This window comes from Hipposideros armiger, unplaced genomic scaffold, assembly GCF_001890085.2.
Source record: "Hipposideros armiger isolate ML-2016 unplaced genomic scaffold, ASM189008v1 scaffold_687, whole genome shotgun sequence".
NCBI lineage: Eukaryota > Metazoa > Chordata > Mammalia > Chiroptera > Hipposideridae > Hipposideros > Hipposideros armiger.
This window is the reverse complement of record NW_017732037.1, coordinates 1057338-1077945: the sequence shown is the minus strand read 5'-3', so window position 1 is coordinate 1077945 and position 20608 is coordinate 1057338. Positions and strand designations below refer to the sequence as shown.

The 20608-nt window shown below is 44.5% G+C and overlaps 1 pseudogene; it reads right to left on the bottom strand.

Moving 5' to 3' along the window:
- Positions 1–239: 239 nt before the first annotated feature.
- On the bottom strand, positions 240–2062 carry LOC109373053 (nibrin pseudogene; annotated as a pseudogene).
- Between the last annotated feature and the right edge of the window lie 18546 nt (positions 2063–20608).

The window sequence follows — 20608 nt, the reverse complement described above, 5'->3', positions numbered from 1 at the left end:
CCAATTCCCCAATAAAAATCTTAAAAAAAAAAAAAGAATATTCCTAGGCCTGCAATCTAAGACTTTTTTTTTTGTTCATTTGTTTTTTAGTTTTGTGCATTTTATTTAACAAATTCAGGCCATAGAATACTTGTAACTTAAAATCCCGTCTGTATACTACATGCATATATTCCAGATGGATCTTGAAGTAAACACTTGATAGGAAATGTTTTTCCCTGGCTTCTTTATAAAATTCTCACTTATCTTCGCCTTTGCACACTAGGATTGTATCTAAAGAGATCATTAGCAAGAGATTCTTCTTTTGCACGTGGATTTTGCACCTCCATTTCTTGCCTTAACCATCTTTCGAGCATGATGAGCTATTAGGTCTGATCCTCCAATGGACTGCGGAAGTTTTCCTGCTCCAGGAAATGAGAACTTTCTGAATTTCTTGACATTGTTTAGTTGACCATAATCATCATGTACACCGGATAAATTTCTGGAGGCAGAGTTGCTAACCACCAGGGACCTAAATTCTGTCAGTAACACCTTCCATGGAAGCGTCTCACATTATCCCGAAGCCTGACCATGTTAGATAGACGGTGCTTCTTTAGCTGATCATAGTAATTCTTCCCTGAAAATTTCATTTTTTTAGATATTTTGTTACTTTTTGATATTCTTTCACCATTAAAAGAGCCATTTGTTTCTCTCTCCAATCTTGGCCTTTTTCTAATACTGACATCTTCCTCTTGTTTTTGATCTTTCCCTTCAGTTTCTAACTCTGGTTTTGTGCTCTTGAATAACCGTTCCAATACTTCATTTTCTATGGCTAAATCATCAATTTTCATTTTTTCTGATCTTAGTTTTTCTGTAGAAAGAGACTTATTGGCAGACATTTTCACACTGGATTTTAAACCTGTATCTGTAAGTAAGTTACCTGGTTTTCCCTGCAGGCTTGTCCTGAGATAGAGGCTGCTCCTTTTGTTTTCCATATTGAGCATGGCAGGTGTGACTGTTCTGAAAGAGAACAAGACATTTCCATTTTCAAGGACTTAAATGAAGAAATTTCTTTATTTTCTTCATCCCTTTTCCTACAGTATTATTAATAGCGCTTATTTGTGGGTGGGGCGGGGAATGGGGGGAGTCTTTCACAGAGGATGTTTCTTGTGAAGGCATTCTGAATTTTTTTTCCATTCTGGAGATTTTGATGTCTTTTGTACTTTGACTCAAACCCATAAGTGTGTCTACTTGCTCTGACTGTGTTGGCTACATAGATCGCAGTGTTCCCTGGGGCACTTGGTGTTAGCTTTTCTTTGACTAACAAGCCTGAGGAAAGGGTTGGTCCTGGAATCATCATCTGGAGCCCCGTACTAGGCTGGCCCTGTGAAACACAGTAATTCTCTGTAGTCGTAAAAATAACTGCCAAACCAATTTCTGCTACAGGAATAGGTCTAAGACCCTGCCTTTGAAGCATATCCATAATTGAATGAATCCATTATTTTCTGAGAGTCAGAATTAAGGTCTGTGAATTTGTTATTCCTACACAAACAACACAAGTTCCAGGAGCTGAATAGAAATTACCTTCCTCTTCATTTTTTTCTGTAATTGGCCTAGTGTCCCCCCTCTAAAAAACAACTGAATTTAATTTTTTATGCTGTTTGGCATTCAGAAATACAAATGTTTTCCCCTTGAAGATCTGTTTTCTTTCCTGTCGTCCTGACAGATCAATATTTTTACTTCCAATAGCTGGTTCATCAATAGGTGGGTAAAAACTTTCAGTTGTGGAAGGTGTTTCTTGAATTGAACTGCTTTAAGAAATTCAGTAAAATATTCTGGCTTTATAATCGGATGTCCACAAATGAGTGCTCATATTGTTTTAATGGTGACTTTAACTGATGTCATCACAAGGTGAGTGCATCCTTCTATTCAGTCGTTTACAGTAAGTCCTCCAAGTTGCAGTATGGCTTGATTTAAAGTGTTTCCCAGAGACACCTAAAACAGAAGAAAATGCAACCAAAAGCTCATAATCTACTCTGAATTTACTTTCAAACACTTTAAAAGTAACTCTATCCCCTGTCTTCAAAGTTCAAGAAAGGCCATATTGTTTTTTGGTTTTTGGGGGGTTTTCTTCCACGTTAAGGAAGGTACCATACTTAGAATTATCTTTTATCATCAATACAGAGGGTTCATGTGTTAGACTCAGGTTGGTTACAGAAAAGTTAGCAGTTAACACAGCAGATTTCAACTGACTGATCATTTTCAATCAGAATGCCAGTTTTTCCTTCCAACAATATATTCAACACCACTCAAAAGTCTGTATGGTTTCTGTGTCTCCTCAAAGCTGGACACATGGGGCATCAGAGCGCAAGCTGGCCACTCACTAGGAGGGCCGCCACCCCACAGGAGGAGCCCGTAGGGGGCAGAACCGAGCTCAGGGCCCAGAGGACTGCCCGACTGTCGGGGAGTGTAAAGGTCCGGGTGTAAGGCGTCTGCGATTTGGGGAGCAGGAAGAAGATGCATGGAGCCAAAGGCAGAGTAGACACGCTTTCTTCACTGGCTTTCATTGACCATCGGCCAGGTACAAATGCATGGCCTTTATACTGTACCAGGACAATAGTGGCTCATAGCCAATAGCAAAGCTCTTACATAAGAGCGCACAAACGCATCAAACAGGATGGACGCTCCTACGCAACAGCCCATCCCCTGTGCCCAGCGGGTCGCCCCTACAGTTCCGCCGGATGGCCAGGTGAGGGAGACGGACTGACTCTATATGCCCTACACCGACGCGACCCCCCACCTTCCCACACACACACCCAGGGCTGTTTCTTATAGGCAACCAGCCTTCCCCACAACCGAGGGACTCTGAAATATAAATTGGCTTTGGGGTTGCAACTGGGTAAGGATTTCTGAATACCCTTGACCCAAGATTGGTTCCTGTCCAGAAGACCTAGCAGTTTTTATACCAGTATAAAAACCAGTATATAAACCAGTATAAAGCAACACCTAATACCTTGGTGAGGGGAGTACCTCTGATCCCTGTGAGGAGATAGGTGAGAAAATGGTTAAGCGGGGTGCACGTACGGATACATCCCAATATCCCCATCCTTCTGAGCTGCCTTCACACGCCTCCCTCCACAGTGTGCCTGTGGTGTTGATTTTACTGATCTAGGCTCATGCTGTTCACAAGCTTTCGTATATAGCAAATCATCTGAAGAGCTGACAGAAAAAAAAATACAGGGCTCAGTCCTGCAGGAGTAGAGGAATGCCTGGGCCTCAATTGTTTTATCACAGTTCCCAGATGCTTTTGTTATGTAGCAAGTACTGAGAACCATTGCTCCTTAACTTGACTACTCACTGGAGTCACCTGGGGGTTTTCACAAACAATACTGGTACCTGGATCCCACTACTAGTCATATCTAATTGGTTTAAAGTGTGATGTGTGCCTAGGGCTACTTAAAACCTCCCCAGGTGATGTAAAATGCAGACAAGTTTGAGAAAAACATTCTACCCCACAATTGAATTCAGGGTTTTAATATTTTAATTTATTTTTCAATTATAATTGACATACAATATTGTATGAGTTTCAGGTGTACAACATAGTGATTAGACCTTTATATGCCTTATAAAATGATCACCCTGAGAAGTCTAGTGCCCATTAACACTATACATAGTTACTACAATATCATTGACTATTTTCCTGTGCTGAACTTGACAAACCCAGCACTGTTTTTTTAACTGGCCATTTAATCTACTTAATCTCTCTCACCTGTTTCACCCTTCTCCTGAACTCCACTCCCACCTGGCAACCATCCATTTGTTCACTGTATCTGAGTTTATTTGTTTTGTTTGGTCGTTTATTTTGTTCTTTAGATTCCACATATAAGTGAAATCATATGGTATTTGTCTTTCTCTGACTTACTTCACTCAGCCTAATACCTTCTAGGTCCATCCATGTTATAGCAGATGGTAAGACTTCATTCTTTTTTATGGCTGAGTAATAGTCCATTGTATATATGTACCACTTCTTTATCTAATTGTCTATTGATGGGCACTTATGCTGCTTTCATATCTTGGCTACTGTAGCAATGCTGCAATGAACATAAGGGTGTATATACCTTTTCAAATTAATGTTTTGGATTTCTTCAAATAAATACCCAGAAGTGGAATTGCTGGGTCATAAGATAGTTCTATTTTTAATTTCTTGAGGAATCTCCATGCTGTTTTCCATAGTGGCTGCACCAATCTGCAGTCCCACCCACAGTGCATGAGGGTTCCCTTTTCTTCAAATCCTCACAGGCACTTGTTTGTTGATTTATTGATGATAGCCATCCTGAAAAGTGTGAGGTGATATTTCACTGTGGTTTTTATTTGCATTTCTCTAATGATTAGTTACTTTGAACATCTTTTCATATGTCTGTTGGCCATCTTTATGTCCTCTTTGGAGAGATGTCTATTCAGTTCTGCACATTTTTAACTTGAGCTGTTTGGGGGTTTTTTGATGTTAAGTTGTTTGAGTTCCTTATATATTTTGGATAGAAACTTTTTATCGGATGTGTCATTTACAAATGGTCTTCTCCATTCATTAAATTAATTCATTAAATTGTATTTTCATTTTGTTGATGGTTTTCTTCACTGTGCAAATACTTTTCTAGTTTGATGTAGTCCCATTTGTTTATTTTTCTTTTGTTTTCCTTGACCGAGGAGATAGATAAAAAAAAAAAATCACTAAGAGCCATGTCAGTGAATTTACTGCCTATTTTTTCTTCTAAGAGTTTTATGGTTTCAGAACTTACATTTAAGCCTTTAATCCATTTTGAGTTTATTCTTGTATATGGTTTAGGAAGGTGGCCTAATTTCATTTTTTTTTGCATGTATCTGTCCAGTTTTCCCAACACCATTTATTGAATAGACTGTCTTTACCCCATTGTATAGTCTTGCCTTCTTTTTCATAGATTAAATGACTATATAGGTGTGGGTTTATTTCTGGACTCTCTATTCTGTTCCATTGATCTATGTGTCTGTTTTGATGCCCATACCATGTTATTTTGATTACTATAGCCTTGTCAGGTAGTGTAATACCTCCAATTTTGTTCTTCTTTCTCGAGATTGCTTTGGAAATACAGGTCTTTTATAATTCCATGTAAATTTTAGGACTATTTGTTATAATTCTGTGAAAAATGCCATTGGTACTTTCATAGGGGTTGTATTGATTCTGTAGATTGCTTTGGGTACTATGGATATTTTAATGCTATTAATTCTTACTATCCATGAGCACAGTATATATTTCCATTTATTTGAATCTTCTCCATTTTCTGTCTTCAATGTCTTATAATTTTCCAAGTACAGGTCTATGACCTACTTGGTTAAATTTAAGAAATCACACACAGACTCACCTTCCCTGGGCTCTGACAGAGGGACAGAGAGAGACTCAGGAGGCTTCAGAGACATACAGAAAGAGACTGAGTTAGGTGGCTTCAGAGGCAGGACTAGAGGGACAGCTGCCATTGTCCCTGTGTTGAGCCCTCCTCCCACATATCCAAATCTGAACATGCTTTGGCCTGGTGAAATCCTCACTCCAGCCTGGTGACTTTTTGTGGCCCTGCCCACCCAACTTGCACACCTCTGGAGACACTTTTGATGATAGGAAGCCAGCCTCACCCCATGCACTACAGGCTATGTCAGCAGCTGGTAACCTGCAGCCAGCCCCAATCTGAGCTGCAGACTTTCTTGGACAACTCTCAGGGATCCTTGGGACCCAGGAAGTAGGCAGCTGGCCTCAGTGTGCTCTGAGCCTTTTGCTGAGTGGCCACAGGCTTAGCAATGGCACTAAAACTGAATTTGCATTAACCTGGTAAACACCATTCTCCCCAGCGTGGTGACTCCCTGAGATACTGCCTCGCCCAACTTGCATGAGCCTTTTCAGTGACTGAGCCTTATGGGGAGCTGGAAGGTAGCAGCAAGGCTCACGTTGCCATGGGTGTTTGGTTGAGCTGCCCCAGGCCTGTTACTGGTGAAGTCTGGCCCTGATTCACAGCATGGCCTCTCCCACATGCCTCCAAGGTCAACACAGGCAGTGATCAACTGAGGAGGATCGCTTTGTAGCACCTACCATGTAGCCCTGGGTTGGTCACAGGCAGTAGCTGACATTGGCCTGCATGGGTGCAACCTCCCAAGAGGCCCCAGAACCAACACACCTGGTGGGCGACTTCAGACCACAACAGAGCACCACCCAATTAGTCCCACAAAGGGGTATACTCAACAGTCTCAAAAGGCACCAGAGCCCACTAAGACAATTCCTGCTCCACGGAGTCAGCCTCTGCACAGCAGCTCTTATGCTGTGGGTGTGGACAATTCTCACAGCCAGTAAGCCTAAGGGTCAACCCCAACACTGATGTTCCAATAGCAATCGAGTCTCAACTACAACAGGGGATACACACAACCCACAGAAAGGACACTCCCAGAGCACACAGCACAGGTGAAAACACTGCACCACTGGGCCACACAGGGCAACTATTACATAAAGTTAAATGGCCAACACTGGGAGATATATGATAACAGATCTACCAATTACATATACACAAACACAGAGAAGCAGCAAAAATGAGAAACAAGAAACATGTCCCAAATGAAAGAACAGGACAAAACTCTAGAAAAAGCACTAAATGAAATGTAGGCAAGCAACTTACCAGGTACAGGGTTCAAAACACTGTTTATAAGGATGCTTAAGGAATTCAGGGAGAACTTTAACAAAGAGATAGGAAACAAAAAATGAAATAGAAAAAATAAAAAAGAAACAGTCAGAAATGGAAAATACAATAACTGAAATGAAGAATGCACTAGAAGAAATCAACAGCAGATTAGATGAAGCAAAGGATCAAATCAACAATTTGGAAGACAAGTTAGCAGAAATCACCCAATTAAAACAGCAAAAAGAAAAAAATGAGGATAGTTTAAGGGACCTATAGGACAACATCAAGCATACCAACATTCACATCATAGGGGTACCAGAAGGAAAAGAGAGAGAGAAAAGAATTGAAAATCTATTTGAAGAAATGATGATTGAAAACTTTCCTAACCTGGCAAAGGAACTAGACATATAAGTCCAGGAAATGCAGAGAGTCCCAAACAAGATGGACCCAAAGTGGCCCACACCAAGACACATCATAATTAAAATGGAAAAGGTTAAAGACAAAAAAAGAATCTTAATAACGGCAAGGGAAAAGCAGCTAGTTACTTTCAAGGGAGCTCACATTAAACTGTCAGCTGATTTTTCAACAGAAACTTTGCTGCCAGAAGGGATTGGCACAAAATATTCAAAGTGATGAAAAGCAAGGACCTACAACCTAGATTACTCTACCTAGCAAGGCTATCATTTAAAATTGAAGGACAGATAAAGAGCTTCCCAGACAAGAAAAAGCTAAAAATGTTCACCACCAAACCAGTGTTACAAGAAATATTAAGGGACTTCTTTAAGAAGAAGGGAGGAGGGGAACATAAACGTAAATAATAAAGTGGCAATAACTATGTACCTATCAATAATCACTTAAATGTAAATTGTTGCCTGACAGCTGAATTCTATAAACACGTCCCCCCGCATTTAGCCTCTAATCCCATTAGCTATGAGAGAAAAGCCTTGGTATGACCGGAGGCAGTAATCTCTCTGAGGGAGTGCCTTGGTATGACCAGAGGCTGATAAGACTCCCTCTGAGGAGTGTCTCAAGGTGTATTGGGACCTGTTGGAACGCTAACAGTTAATCTCCTCTGGGAGGACACAGTAACAAGGTGTCCTGGGGCTATGTGGTGGATATGTTGGATATGTGAAGGCATAGCATATGCTGGAACATAATGGATATGTTAATAGAAAAGGCTTTGAGGCACAGACCTCAAACTGATGCTAATCTGATCAACAGCAGTTTTACTTCTCAATAAAAACCAAGCATCGACCGATTCGGTGGCTCAGTCTGACTCTCTGAAGGCTGAGTCCCTTGGTCTCGCACTTAAATATTACTTCTGTCTCTGTCTCTTTTTATTCAATCTGCGTCGCCCCTCTCGTGTCCCATTTGCCCTTGCCACGCAGGACGTGACAGTAAATAAATTAAATGATACAATGAAAAGACACAGGGTGGCTGAACAGGTAAGAAAACAAGACCCTTACATATGCTGCCTACAAGAGCCTCTCTTCATATCAAAAGACACCCAGACTGAAAGTAAAGGGATAGAAAAATATGTTTCATGAAAATGGAAACAAACAAATAGCTTGCTTACCAATACTTATAACAGACAAGATAAAATACACTTTAAAACAAAGGCTATAACAAGAGACAATGAAGGACCCTGTAATCCCACTTCTGAATACTTATCTGAAGAAACTCAAAACCCTACTTCAAAAGGACATGTGTGGGAGCCTGCGGAATGGTTCAGTTGGTTAACAGTGTGAGCTCTGAGCAACAAGGTTGCCGGTTCGATTTCCACATGGGCCAGTGAGCTGTGTCTGAGCTGAGCTGCTGCTGAGCTATCAACAGATGGCAGGATGGCTTAGCTGGTGAGAGCACGTGCTCCTAACAACAAGGTTGACGGTTAGACTCCTTCGAGGGATGGTGGGCTATGCCCACCCACAACTAAGATTGAGCTGCTGTGGGGTGGCTGGATGGTGACTGAACTTGGGAGCTGAGCTAGCTGCACCCTCCACAACTAAGATTGAAGGACAACAACTTGGCTGTTCCCCTTCCCAAATTCCCCAATACTGTTCCCCTTCCCCAAATCCCCAATAAAATCTTAAAAACAAAACAAAACAAAAACAAAAGACAGGTGCATCCTTATGTTCATTGCAGCATTATTTACAATAGTCAAGATGTGAAGGCAGCCTGGATGTCCATGAATGGATGAATGGATAAAGAAGAGGTCGTGCATATACACAATGGAATATTACTCAGTCATTAAAAAGAATGAAATCTTGCCATCTGCAACAACATGGGCAACAACATGGATGAAACTATTGTGCTGGGTGGAGTAAGTCAGACAGAGAAAGACAAATATCGTATGATTTCACTTATATGTGCAATCTAAAGAACAAAATAAACAAACAAACAAAACAGAAACAAACTCATAGATACAGAGAACATTTTGATGTTTGCCAGATGGGAGGGTGGTTGGGGTATGAATGAAAAAGGGGAAGGTATTAAGAAGTACAAATTGGTAGTTACAAAATAGTCATGAGGATGTTAAGTATAGCACAAGGAATATAATCAATAATATAATAACTATGTATGGTGTCAGATGGGTACTAGATTGATTGAGGTGATCACTTCATAAGCTTTATAAATGTCTAATCACTATGCTATACACGAGAAACTAATATAATATTGTCAACTGTAATTGAAAAATAAAAAGTATTTAAAATAATAAAATAAAATAAATACTATTAAAACTGCTAGAAAAATCTATGTCTTGATTATATGCTTCAAAGCAAGACTAGTATGTGAAGTAAATGTTAATCCACTGTTATTCATTATGTTAATGCATTGTGAAAGTCAAACTTAAAATTTCTAGATGCTTTGGGAGGCTGTCTGAAAAGCAGGTTAGTCAATTTCCATATGAAGAAATAAAATTATCTCAAGATGATATTAGATTTAGGATTTCATATTTGGGATTATTAAAATGGAGCCATCCAATTCAATTAATTTAAAAAGTGACACACTTGAAGTGAATCACTCCTGATGCACCCAGCCACCACTCTTCAATATGCTTAAGAAGAAACCCTTGCAACTCTGGCCATTTCCAGAGTGAGGTCACTCTCCCATCAAGTTCCCACAGGGTAAATTTTTCTAGGAAAGTCCAGGGAAAGAAGCAGTTCTCAGAGAGAATGAGTTAAAATGCTAATAACTATACCAGTAGTTAATGGTTGTATAGTTCTAGTATGTGCCTGACAGATGGCAGGGAATCAACCAGGTGGTCTCACTGGTTCACTCTGACAGTCCCAGGACCATGTCTCCCAGGAGTGACTGGAACAAGACAGCACTGGTGCTAAAGAGAGAGGGTCAGGGAACCACCAAAGTCTCTGGGTGTGGCTGAGTCTCCATGTGGGCGGGTGATAAAGCCAAGCAGAGCAAAGGGCCAGCCCTCAGAGTTTCCCATCTCTGTGGCTCCACCTTCAATTTTACTTTCCTTTTCACAACATTTTTCAGGCTGCTGACCTCAAGAAGAAATATACCTGACAAGAAAGACTCCTCGTGGCTAATCGAGCTCTAAATTCATAATCAGATTCTAGCAGCCATTGTTTACAGAGGCCTGTCATGCACACTGCATACCAGGGAAAAGCCTCCTGTACTTCACTTATGCCATCTGAGCCTAAACCTTTTAAAGGGGTTTTGGAGAACTGAGATCTGCCCCATCCAATCAGAACTACACAGCTATATCCTCATTTGCATATTTACTGACCTATCAGAACAGCTCCACAACAACCTATCAGAACACATGATTCTGACCAATCAGGACAGTGCTATTTGGACCAGTCAGGCTGTGCAAATTTGGATTCCTCATTTGCATAGAAATGGATCAACAAGGGACAGGGGAAGGAACTGTCTCTGTGAAAGCAGGCCTTCCTTTTGTCTCCACCGAACATACTTTTGTTTCCACCAGAGGCTGTTTCCTCAGTTTGCAGCCTGAATACAATTTCTTCTTTTTCCACACCCCAGATTGGGGACTCCTGTTGGCACTGGATTGGCAGCAGCAATTTATGTTGACAAGATTTTTGTTATGAATCCTCTACCTGGGGATAGAAGACACAGTCTCTTTTTTTTTTTTTTTAAAGATTTTATTGGGAAATTAGGGGAGGGGAAAGCGTTGGGGAATCAGGGAAGGGGAACAGACAAGTTGCTGTCCTTTTGTTCTTCAGTCTAGTTGTGGAGGACGTCGCTTCACTGGCCCATGTTGGTATTATCATTGCGCTCTTCCCGGGTGAGGCAGATCGCTCCCTGGCCACTGGAAGGCTGCTCACGGTGGGTCCTGGCAGCTCACGTTCGCTGCCGGCCACTTGCGGTAGCTTATGGCAGCCCACTGCAGCCTCACTGCAACCTACGCCGTCGCTGGTGACTCATGGCAGCCCAGCTCCAGGTCGAGCTGTTGTTCACCATCTTAGCTGTAAAAGGCACAGCATCACTGGCCCTAATGTGGACTCCAAACCGGGGCTCTGCTGCTCAGAGCTGGTGTCCCAAGCCAGCTCTTAACCAACACGCCACTCGGCCGGCCCACAGTCTCATTTTTTATTTCCATTGGCTGGCCAGGTTGTAACAAGCAAATGAGATTTAGTCTGGCTTAGCATTTATAATGTCAACATGAGTAAGAAGGGTTACTGTGCTTTTCCTGGACTCCAAGGTGCCAGGCACAACTGATAGTAGGTCCTCAAACTCTTCTGCTCCTTAGTAGGGCCCTGCCCCTGTTTGAGACCTGAGCTGGTGAGTACTGGACAAGGAGTGACTCATATTGAAGATCGGAGAGCAAAGAAGAACTACCCAATGGGTTCTTATGAAGATGGATGAAGTCACACCTCTGTGTCCCCCCAGGGCCTGAGGCATGTTGTCCTTCTCCCTCACCTTCTGCTCATTTCTGACCAAGTCCCTTAGCTGCCCCTTATCCTCCCTCTCTTCACCCCCCTCCATAGCACGCCTCACTGAGAGCAGTTTTCTGGACTGATGATCACTGACACACGGAAGGAGGCCTGGGCCTAATGTGGGTCTGAAGTTCTCTCTGGGTCACTCAGGCAGACCCAGGACCAAGTTTGTGGGAGAGAATGGACCACATACTGTCACTAAAGAGAGGTCAGGGGAAACACCTACAGACTCTGGTTTGGATGTGGTATCTATAGGGTGGTGGCGGGTTGGGAAGCCAAGCGGGGCAGAGGCCCAGTCCAGAGGCTGCCCACCTCCCTGGGGCTCCTCCTAAGCCTCCCATGTCTTCTCACAACCTCCTTCAGCTTCTCCTGCCTGAGGACCAGTGACACTGCCACATTTTCTATCCTGTGCCCCACTTCCAGACAAACTAATCAGAGTTCTTTGAGGTTTGGTTTCTAAGCAGGTGTGGATTTTAGGGATCTCCCAAGATTCTGAGGTGTCTGCAGCAGCTGGTTCAAGAGGCCTCAATCCCCTTTCTGCTCCTCGGGAGAGACCTGACCCTGCCTGAGACCTGAGTTTTGGCAGATTCTGGAAGAAGTGATGCGGCGTAAGGGCCCAATGGACCTCTAGTCAAAGCCAAGGGGGCTGCAGGAAGAGGGGTCTCCACCTTTTTTCAGGGATGCCAGGCCCCCCCCCACCTTCCCTCACTCTGGTCCCCTCCATCCACCTGGCCAGCTTCAGGCTTCTGCATCTTTCTCCTCTAACCTTTCCCCTCCACACAAATCAATTGCGCGCCCCAAGTAAGCAGCTCCGAGGCCCAGGTGCAGGCGGAAGGGAGCCTAGAGCCCCGGAGCCCAGCATGCGCAGAGCCCGGACGCAGCGGGCGGGTCACAGCCCATCCTGCCTTCCCCGAAGGAAGGCCCGTTTCTGCCCAGGCTCTCACTCCCTGATGTGTTTAGACACAGTCATCCTCAGCCTGAGACAGCAAGTCTGGCTTTACCGCCAACGCCTTCGGGGACACATGCGGGTCCTGCGCTTCAACAGGGACCCCTCAAATCAGAGTGCGAAGTTGCTGGTGACCTGGCTGGAGAAGATGGGGACCTGACTATTGGGACGAGGAGATAGATCTCGGGAAAATTAGCAGGACATATCCAACAGCACTTGAGTGATGTCAGGCACGGAGGGAGTCTCCCACGTGTCCAGGAAAGGGTGTCAACCTTGGAGTCCTGGGAGGGGCTGACTGACACCTCCTAGCCTGGGTAGGACCTTGTGGCATTTTGCTTCAGGTTTCATTTTCAATATGGGTCGTGACTAACTTTTCCTGTGGCCAATCACATGGACAAGTGTAAGGGTGGGAGGGACAAGACACCGGCCACCGTTCAGGCTGATGCCAGGGTGGATCCAGGGCCTCGCACCTTGCAGATGTTGTGTGGTGGCTCGAAAGTGGACCTTCCTGAGGGGACACTTTAAATGTACTTATGATGGTGAAACTTGGACAGCAACACACACACAGCCTGGCTGAGATGGCCAACCACTGCTAGGAGAAGACGAATTTGCAAAGTTTATGAAGCACTACTTGGCTGAATGTGTGTGGATCTGCTACTCAAACGCCCAGAGGTCTGGAAAGAGACACCAATGCCCAGGTGCTAGGGACAGCCCACTGCCTCTATGATCGCCCCTCAGGGAGGGAGAGAGTCCTCTGTTGGCCTCACTCAGGATGGATAGGGGGTGGGGAAAGGACTGACCTGAATCATCCTCTGGGACTTCTGGTCCTGGAAGGTGATGGGTACGTGGGGGGAATTTCAGACACATTTCCTGGCATGTCTTGCCCAGAGTGATCCCAATTTTGTTCAGGTCCTGTTAAGGGATGCTGAGGCTTAGTCAGGGGGAGGACATTGGGACAGGAGGAAAAGTCAGTGACAACAAAGGAGCAGCGCTTCCTGTAATGGACTTTGGTCCTGGAGTGTTCTGTGGGACCAAGTGTACAAGGGTGACTGTTACTGCCTTCTCCTCTGTCCCCAGCACTCCCTCTTGAGTTTGTGACCCCCACCCCTGAGCTGATGCTCACCCTGATGTTGCTCCCCCTCTATTAGGATCAAATGCTCTCCTTCCCTCCCCTTCAGAACTGGGGTTCCCAACACTGGGCTCCCTCTCACCCTAGAAAGTAGTTTGTCTCCTGGCTGCCGGTTAGGGAGGAGCAGGTGATTTAGGAGACCCAGGCTCCCACTGAGAAGAACTGAGAAATTCTGACAAAATGTGCAGATCATCTTCATAAAAGCCTCTACATGTAATCAAAACAGCAGGAAGGTGCCAGCCAAGGTATAGGGGACCAATGCCTGGAGAGGTGAGGTCAGGGAGCCCAGAACTCCAGATTCATTTTTGCCCTGAGGGCATTTGAGAAGGAATTGAGCTGAGTCTTAGGCTGCTTTGAGGTTTTGAAGCAAGAAAAGTACCTTTTATTCCAAGTCTGTTGTGATTATTTATCATGAATGAGTATTGGGTTTTGTCAAATGCTTTTTCTGCATCTATCGATATGATCTCGTGTCATGTCCTTTATTCTGTTAATATGGTGTAATTGTTCTATTATTTTTTCACATTTAACCACTATTGCATTTCTGAGATAAATCCTCCTTGGTATTGTTGTAAAATCCCTTAATCCCTTTTATGTACTGCTGGATTTAGGTTCCTAGTATTTTGTTCAGTATGTTTGCATCTTTATACATGAGATATATTGGTCTGTAGATTTCTTTTTCTGTACTATCTTTGTCTGTCTCAGAGAGTGTGTTGGGAAATGTTCCTTCCTCCTCCATTTTTAAAAAGATTTTGTAGGCCTTATTTCTTCTTTAAATGTTAGGTTAAATTTGCCAGTGAAGCCACTGGTCCCAAGCTATCCCTTGCAGAAATGTTTCATTACTGATACAACTTCTTTATTTGGTATATGCCTATTCAGACTTCCTATTACTTATTGAGTCAGTCTTAGTAATCCACCTTAATGACCTCATTTCAGCTTAATCATCTCTTTAAAGGCCCTATCTCTAAATACATTTGCATTCTTAGGTGCTGGGGATTAGAGCTTTAAAATATGAATTTTGAATGTACATGATTCTTCATGCTTTAGCTGCATCCCATACATTTTGATATGCTGTGTTTTCATTTCATTCAGTTGAAAATATGTTATAATTTCCCTTGGGATTTCTCCTTTGACCCATGGATTATTTAGTTGAATTTCCATCTGCTTGTGGATTTTCCAGATTTCCTTGTGTTGTTGACTTCTAATTCAATCCTGTGTGGTCAAGGAACATACTTTGTATGACTTCAAGTCCTTTATATTTATGGAGACTTAATTTATGGTCAAATATATGGTCTATCCTGGTGGATGTTCCATGTGTGCTTGAAAGGAATGTTTTACTAATGTTTGGTGGAGTATTCTATAGATTCCATTTAGGTCAAGTTGATTGATAGTGTTTTTTGGTCTTCTACAGATTTGTTCATCTTCTGTCTAGTAGTTCTATGAATCACTTCTGTCAGTTTTCGTTTTGTGTATATTGGGGCTGTGTTTTTAGGAACACAAATGTTTATAGTTGTTATATCATCTTGATAAATTGACTTTTTTTTTAAATAGACTTTTTTTTTTTTAAAGATTTTTATTGGGGAATTGGGGGAAGGGGAACAGACAAGTTGCTGTTGTTTTGTTCTTCAGTCTAGTTGTGGAGGACGTTGCTTCACTGGCCCAAGTTGGCACCATCATTGCGCTCTTCCCGGGCCAGGCAGATCCGTCGCCGGCTTCTGGACGGCCGCTCACGGCGGCTTAAGGGCCGATCACACTGGCTGCTGGCTACACACAGTAGCCCATGGCAACCCACTGCAGCAGGGGCTGCAGCCTACGCCGTCACTAGCGACTCATGGCAACCCAGCTCCCGGTTGAGCTGTTGTTCAGCATCTTAGCTGTAGAGGGCAGCGCCACTGGCCCTCATATGTGGGATCTGAACTAGGGCCCTCTGGCGTCCGAAGCCAGTTCTTTTTTTTTTTTTTTAGCTGAGCCATCCTGCTACCTGTTGGCAGCTCAGCGGCTGCTCAGCTTGGGCTGGACTCGAACCGCTGTTGCTCAGAGCTCAAACTCTTGAGCGAGCTCTTAACCAACTGAACCACTTGGCCGGCCCTCCAAGCCAGTTCTTAACCAACGCGCCACTCGGCCGGCCCATGAATTTACCGTTTTTATTATAAAATATCTTTGTCTCTGGTACACTTTTTAAAGTCTTGTTTAAGGATGTTTTGTCTGCAATTAGCATACCACTTAAGCTCTTCCATGTATATTTTTTTCATGGCATGTCTTTTCCATCTTAATATTTTCAACCTATTTGTATCTTTTTTTTTAAAGGTTTTTTTTAATTGGGGAATTGGGGGAGGGGAACACACAAGTTGCTGTTCCTTTGGTTCTTCAGTCTAGTTGTGGAGGACGTTGCTTCACTGGCCCATGTTGGTATTATGTTGGGAGCCGGCTGCACCTCAGTGTCTGACATGGCGAAACGCACTGCTATTGTGACAAATTCTGAAGCTCTGACTGAGAAACAGATACTGCTTTATATCTTAGAAGATTTAAATTCCCCTTTGGATGCCCCCCAGTAGGACGAAGATCTTACGCCCCTTCTGATAGATATATGACAATAATTCTATTTTATACACTAAAGGCAATTTTAGTCACACTACTAGTCTCTTAGTAAAGGTCAAAGTACTCACCCTATAAATCTTAAGATCCTGCTTAGCTAATAGTTTTTAGGATAATTGTTAAGTAGACATAGTCACTATAGGTAAAAGGATTAGCCTTAGTCACATAGTCACTATAGGTAAAAGGATTAGCCTTAGTCACATAGTCATTATAGGTAAAAAGGATTAAAACACAGTTACTGATGAGATAATGGTCAACTATAAAAAGGGGCATGCTGTAAAATAAAGTGAGACACTTCTCTTCTTGAAAAAGTGCTCCTGTGTCTCCATGCATTTTTCCTCGCTGACTCCGCCTCCACCTGAGGGAACCGCTGGACCCTGAGGGTGCTGGTCTCCCGCATTCCTCCATAGGGGTTTTAAGGGCTGGAGGTTCCATTCTTTAACCCAAACTGAATTCCCGGACTTAAAGGGATGAACTTCAGTTGTTAAGCTGATAGGGAGCCTCTCCTATACCCATTGGTTGAGGTTCTGTAGGGTAGAGCCTAATGCCTCAAGCTGTTGTCTTAAGGTTAGCTCTCTTAAAGTCCCCTCGGGAGGCCTCTAATGAGCGGAGGTGACCTTCCATATATGACCTCATAAGGCCCGTCTTCTTGGTAGCAGCTGAGCGTATTCTCAGGAGCGCTATTGGAAGGGCCTTGTCCCAATGGAGGTGTGTCTGTTGGCACAGTTTCTTCAGGTGGGACTTGAGGGTCCGATTCATGCGTTCTACTTGTCCTGAGCTCTGTGGGCGGTAGGCAGTATGTAGCTTCCAAGTGATGCAGAGAAGCTTGGCTAAGAGCCGGATTACTTCAGCCACAAAGGCCATTGTCAGAGTCTATTGAGAGTGGCAGTCCAAAGTGAGGGACTATTTCCTGTAGCAATAGTCAGGCTACTTCCCGGCCTGGGTGGGGAAGGCTTCTTCCCACCCCAAATAGGTGTATACAAATATTAAGTGATGTTTAAGACCTCTGGAGCGTGGCATCTCAGTGAAATCTATTGTGAGGTCTTCAAATGGGGCACCACCAGTATATTGGACCCCAGGGGGTAGGGTCGGCCCTTGACGTGGGTTGTTGCAAGCACAAACAAGGCATTGTTCACAGACTACTCGCGAAATACTGGAGAGTTGGGGTACATAGTAGTACATATTGAGGGTCATTTCTAGGGCAATCCGACCAAAGTGTGTCCGTAGATGGAATTGTTTGACGAAAGCCAGGGCTAGGGTTTCTGGTATGACAATACGGCCGTCTCAAAATTCCCACCATCCATTACGGAGATGGTTTCCCTCTTCAGTCTTGAACCAGGCCTCTTCTTGGTGGGAATATTTGGGATCCCACTTGGCCAAAGGGCTGGGAAACAGGGGGGCTGCTAACATTGGAAGTTCAAAGATTTCTTCGGCTGCAGCTAACTTGGCTGCTTGGTCCGCCTTGCGATTGCCTCAGGCTGCAATGGTGTTGCCTTTTTGGTGGCCCCTGCAGTGTATGACTGTCACCTTCTTGGGTGCCCATACTGCTTCTAGGAGATCTAGAATCTCTTGTCCATATTTGATCTCCTTCCCTCCTGAATTGATTAATCCCTTTTCCTTGTATAAAGCCCCGTGAACATGGAGGGTAGTGAAGGCAAACTTAGAGTCAGTGTAAATATTGGCTCTTACCCCAGCTGTTAGCTGAAGGGCTTGAATCAGGGCGATGAGCTCTGCCTTTTGTGCCGAGGTCCCCTGTGGGAGTGTTTCGCTTCAATGGTGGTGTGTAGAGTTACCACAGCGTATCCAGCCAACCGTCTATTTCCCCAGACATAGCTGCTACCATCAGTATAGTATTCTACATCGGGGTCCGTAAGAGGTTGGTCAGTCAGGTCCGGCCTACTGGAGAACACTTCATCCATGACTTCGATGCAGTCATGGTCTGGGGACCCAGGCACTACAGACAGTAAAGTAGCTGGATTTAAGATCCATACTATCTCAAGGTGGACTCGTGGGTTTTCACACAGTAGCCCTTGGTACTTGGCAATGTGGGAGCTAGTGAACCAATTGTGTGTCCCTTATGATCTAATAGGGCTCAAACTGAGTGTGGAGCCTGGACAGTTAATTCCTGACCCAGGGTCAGCTTGTCAGACTCTGACACGAGGAGGACCGTTGCTACAAGTGCCCTCAGGCAAGGCGGCCATCCTAATGCCACTGAGTCGAGTTGTTTTGAGTGGTAGGCTACAGGCCAGTGCCAATCCCCTAGCAGTTGGGTAAGAACTCCTGCCGTTCCTGTGTGTTCATGTACGTAGAGGAAGAAAGGCTTGGTGATGTTCGGGAGTTCTAGGCCAGGGGCATGAGTGAGAGCCCATTTAATCTCATTAAAAGCCTTTTGTTGCAGAGACTCCCACAAAAAGTTTCACATTCACCCCTCTTTGTGGCTTTGTAAAGCAGTTTGGCCATAGTGGAGAAGTTGGGGCTCCAGATCCTACAAAAGCCTGCCTCCCCTAAGAATTTGCGGACCTGTTTCTGAGTGTTGGGGACCAGCATGGTACATACCACCTGTTTTATTTCTGGACCGAGCTGGCATTGTCCTTGTGACAGGTGGAAACCAAGATATTTGACTTTGTCTGGGCATATTTGGGCCTTTTTCTTGGAGATCTTGTAGCCTGCTTCCCACAAAAGTTTAAGGATGTGATACGTACCCTGCATGCAATTATCATAGCTCTTCCCGGCTAGGAAGAGGTCATCTACATATTAGAGCAGTACACAACTGGTTTGACTGGCTGGAAAAGGCTTTAGGTCCAAAGCTAAGATGGCCCTGAAAAGAGCTGGGGAGTTCTTGAAGCCCTGTGGTAGCCTTGTCCATGTCAGCTGGTCTTTGTCCCCATTTTCAGGGTTTTCCCATTGGAAGGCAAAGAGTGGCTGCCTCTGTGGGGCCAGACGAATACAAAAGAAGGCGTCCTTGAGGTCCAGGCAGGTGAAGTGGGTTGCTTCAGCTGGGATGAGGCTCAGAAGAGTATATGGATTGGGAACAACTGGGTGTAGAGTGACTGTTGCTTGGTTTACTGCTCTCAGGTCCTGCACTGGACGGTAATGTTCAGTTCCCGGCTTTTGGACTGGAAGCAGGGGTGTGTTCCAAGGTGACTGGCAGGGACGAAGAATCCCATATTTTAGGAGCCTGTCCAAATGTTTTTGGATGCGTACTTGTGCTTTATCGGGGATGTAGTATTGCTTGTGGCACACCGGTTCCACCCCAGGTTTTAGATCTACAACTACTGGAGCCTCATGCTGTGCCAGGCCCAGTGGGTTGTTTTCTGCTCAAACTCCTGGTATCAACAAAGGGAGTTCGGGTCTCTCTCGGAACTCTTCTACAAGACCAAAGTATGATGAGAGACATAATCTTAGCCCCTGATTCGCTTCATGTTAGCTTGGCGTAGCCACTGTGGTTAAAGGTGATTTGAGCCTGGAGCTTTCCTAGTAGATCTCTCCCCAATAATGCTACAGGGCAGTCCGGCAGGTAAACAAAGTGATGAGTAATTTCTCGGCCTCCAAAGGTGCACTGTCGAGGCTGTAGAAAGGGCCGATGGACCGGTCCCCCCTGAGGCACCCATGATGGTTACCTGTTTTTGGAAGAGGAGGCCTATGAGCCATGTCACGGCAGAATGTTCAGCGCCCATGTTGACCATAAAGTCAATGGGTCAGCCCCCAATTAACATTTGGACCATAGGCTCCTGGGGGCCTAGCTGGATGGAGCCCAGTCTGGCCTACTCTTCCCTGTATTCTTACATACCAGCGAGTCAGATGAAGTCGACTCCAGAAGGGTTTGGTGCCTGATGGGCAGCTGGTAACAGCCATGAGTGATTCGACCTGGCCTCCGGGGGTTCGAACCTGTTGGCATTCTTCCCAACCTCTGAGGACACTCATTTTTCCAGTGGCCTTGTTGGTAGCAGTAAGCACATTGGTCTTATCACTGCCTTCGTCTTCCAGTGGATAGTCTCCCTTGACATCACCCTCGCTGGGGTAGTCCCAGGCTTGGAATGGCATTTCGCCTTGGGGTTCCAGCCTGCTCAACAAGTGCAGCAGCAAGCAAGTCCACCTTTTTCTTCATCATCCAATCCGCTTCTCGATGAGCTTCTTGGTCATGGTTGAAGTAGACCTTGGTCACCACTTCGAGGAGCTGGCTGATATCCATGCCAGCAAATCCGTCCAGTTTTTGAAGTTTTCACCAGATGTCACCCGGAGACTGCCCTACGAAAGCGGCATTGACGATACGCTGATTCTCAAGGGCCTCAGGGTCAAAGGGCGTGTAGAGACGGAACGTTTCACAGTTTCTTTCATAAAATTGGCTTGAGCT